Raw genomic sequence first — 4,117 nt, forward strand, 5'->3', positions numbered from 1 at the left:
GACACACTCTCGGCTCCCCGGGGGTTCTGAGAGGCACCCTGCAGGGGTCCCATTAAGGCATTAAGCAGAGAGGGTGCCGGCAGGGGGAAGCCTATGATGCTGGTGTGCTGTACAGACCACTCACTCACTCCATCATTCATTCATTCACGCTGCTTAGTGTTGGCCAACAATTAGATAATACAGGTTGGATCAGGCGCTTTTTTCCGAGTGTTGCATTGTGGGCACATTTTGAATACCAACCTCTGACCAGATTCATCACATGGAGAATGCCCACGAGGAGGTACGTACGCTTGATAAAAGATTGCTTTGAAAGGGTGTGAGAAAGTGTGTGTGTGTTTGTGTGTGTGTGTGGGGGGGGGGGGGGGGGGGGGTTGGGTCTCTTTACTAATTCCACTATGCTCTCTTTCTCTCAGTTTCTCATCCACTCTCTCTTCTTCCCCCTTTCACTCCACCCTTCCATTGCTCATTATCTCTGTTTGTGAATCTCTTACCACACCCTTGTGGGAACCTTAATCTGTGAGCATAACCAAAGATGAGCGTGAACAAGACATCGAAGGGCTAATAAATAAATTACTGTACTACTTTATGCACACAAGAGGAGAGGGGTATGCAGAAATGGAGCGAAAATAAACAGTCAGAAAAAAAATGCAGTGCCAGCAATACTCCTACCCATGTGCTCTTGTGCATATTAAGGCAACTAAACGTGTAGCTGGAGGAGAAGCAGCTTACTGGTGCTGGAAACTGGAGGCTGAGAGTTATATCACAGCTGGCAGGTAGGCAGAGAAGGAGAGTGAGGAAAGGAGAGAGAGAGGGAGACAGAGAGAGAGATGGAGAACGTTGCTGTGACATTTTAAAACAGCTGCCTTCTTGGAGAAAAGGTTTAAGGTTGGCTTTACTGTCATCCATTACAGATAGCGGATTACAGCATAGATGTTCGGTAATGACATGGACACGTCCGTCCCTTGACAGGAAGTGCAGGAATCAGAGGACACTGACTTTTCATTTCAAATAACATGTCACTGACTGATGACTTGTGACATGTTCAATTGAGGCCACCTTTAAAACAGCCCAGAGAATGAAATGCAATCCAGAATGACACCAAGTTTCTAATTACATCATGACAGATGCTATACATTTATTTCAAGAACTGCAGCCGCATTTAATATGTTGCAAAATTAATTTAACATTTCATTTTCCAAGGTTTCTGATCCCAGGAGGAAGGTAGTTAAGTGCGATCTGGAGTCAAGGAGGGGGGACAGGAAACTGGCACAGAGTGAAGAGTAGAAGGGGGAAAAGTCTTTCTTCAAAATCGTAAGAAGTAAAAAAAAAAATCCAGCAGCCCGACACTGCATCTTTCATGAACTTCCATTCAGGAAGGAGTCTTTCACCCCAGAAGAGTGTGTGTGTGTGTGTGCTTGTGTGTGTGTGTGAGAGAGAATGAGGGAGGGCAAGGTGGAGAGGTGGCAGTAAAGAGAGGCAACCTGGACAGCTCATAATTTGGTTTACAGAGCAAGTTCCTGTGATAGTTTGAGTGAATCATTTATATATGTATTCAATGGATGACTGACGGATTGATGGGTCTATTTGTATTTTATTTGGCTGTGTGGCGGTGTGCTTAGATGAGTATATTCTTTAATGAAACACTTTTCCATTGAATGCCCCGTAATGTTCTCTCCATTAGGATCTCTTGAGTTGTTGTTAAGGTTAAGAAGGGCGGAGGCCTGTAAGAGTTGAGGTGGAGCGTAGCGTGAATAGCGGGGCTCTGTCATAAACAACTAAAGTGGATACTGGCAAGGAAAAGTTACCATGGCTCTCCTCCAGAGATGAATAATGTAGAGCCAAGTGGAATATATCAAATGGTGACTTCTATGAGACCCACACATACTCACACAAACATACACAGTTTACTTCTTTATTTGGATTCGATAGATTAGTACATATCAGGCAAAATCCAAATTTGGCTAAAGGGAAGTCTTAAATTGCATTCAAAGTTCTAGTCCATATTGTGCATTACGGGTAAAGGTGACAGCTGCGCTTCCAGATAAAGAGGCTACCTATTAATGCTGACGTTGAGCAGTACTTTGCAAAGTGTTTGGCCCTTTTTTTTGAGAGACCACAGATTTGTAGGCCTCGCACACACATTCTATGCACATGACCTAAGCTGCCAAAGATCAAGGCAATGATTGTACATGTGTAGCCATAGTTGGTTAGAACAGTACTTAAGGGTTGATATCTAAGCAGTTTTGACGCATAGCAGGTGTCCATGTAGGCGTCGTAAGATCGTTTTCTTTTCTTCATTAATTGACACAAGGTCCGGTGTATTTGCGATGTGCTTAATGGCAGTTTTCAATTTGTTCCGCTGATCATGTGAAATGACACACACACACACACACACACACTCACATACTCATACTCACACACACATACTCATGAAAACATACGCACACACACACACATGCATACTCACACAAACATACACACTCACACGCCTGCACACACCCACAGACACTCACACGCCTGCACACACCCACAGACACTCACACGCCTGCACACACACACAGACACTCACACGCCTGCACACACCCACAGACACTCACACGCCTGCACACACCCACAGACACTCACACGCCTGCACACACCCACAGACACTCACACGCCTGCACACACCCACAGACACTCACACGCCTGCACACACACACAGACACTCACACGCCTGCACACACACACACACACACAAAGTCCCATTATGAGGGTAGAGGTCTTCTGCAGTCAGGTAACCCTTCACCTAAGAGCTATAAAAGGCAAGGCTGCTATGATTGAGTGCGTGTATGTGTGTGTATTCTATTAGAGCAGGGAAATAAGTTGATATGAGAGAGATATGAAATACAGAAGATATCAGAAGAGGAATACTTCACTATACACTTACATTGTCAGTGATTAAGTACATAGTATAATTAATATGACAAACACATTATGGTTCGTTGGCTCCTAGAGCCCATGCTTGACCAGCCCAAGCAGAGGTTCAAAGGAGAATCCAACTAAAAACGCAACTACAATTACATCCAATTCTTCAGGGTTCATCCGAACAAAGACACACATGTCAGTCCTATTTCAGCCACATGAAACCATCTCCCGTCACTCACAGCACTTCGGCCTCAGCCAAGATCCAGACATGATATACCTGCATACAGGTGAGTTAGGCACCCCTAGAGGCTCCCACCTGTCCGCCAGTCACTTACTCTAATTATTCCCTAACATCATTATCTAAAGCCAGCTGTTCCTGGGGAGTGAAATCCACCCTAGCCATCATCCTGATTACTTGCCACTTTAGAGGTACTTTGAGAAAAATATAAAACCAATGTGACTCAGTTTTCACTGCATTAAAGTAGCACCTACAGCTGAAAAACTAAAGCACCATGGCCTCCAGCGCAGTTCTGAGCATCAACAGCTTTAAAGGGTTGTTTTTAAAAGCAGCATCAACAGAGCATACAGGTAGGCATTAGAAAGGCACTGAGGACATAGATGGACATAGTAGCCTGGAATTCAGAGGGAAGGAGAACAGGCCAAAATAACTGCCAGACATGCTAGTATAGAGAAAACACAAATAAACATTGATTTACAAGTCCTGGAATGGCTACATGTGAAAAAGAGTAGTTCTAGATGTCCTTGTCTCAAGAATTTTCTGCTTGTTTGTGTTGAGCTTGTGCTCACATAAAAAGCTAATTTTACTGAATACTGAAATGTCAAATTGTGACTTAGATGCATGGTAACAATTGCTTGACCATGTTCTAAGGGAGAACAAATCAATACATTGACACAGAGGCGGAGAAATCAATGAATCCCTTTTATTGGAACAATGGCTGCAGAGAGAGAGAGAGAGAATGAGAAAAGCATTCCTCTGCCCACCCCTATCCTGTTGGCATGCCCTGTGGCTCTGATGTCATAACCTGAAGCACTGCCCGCTGTGCCAACTGACGGCAGCAGTCAAACACAAGCACACATCACGTCCCACCCAGCAGCTCTGACTGACCACAAACCGGTAGCACACACACACACACACTTGCGCACATTTCAGCTGGTCTCAGGGCAGAACACGCAGCTGCTTTCTATTGCGAAA

The sequence above is a fragment of the Sprattus sprattus genome (assembly GCF_963457725.1).
Source record: "Sprattus sprattus genome assembly, chromosome: 6".
Lineage (NCBI taxonomy): Eukaryota > Metazoa > Chordata > Actinopteri > Clupeiformes > Clupeidae > Sprattus > Sprattus sprattus.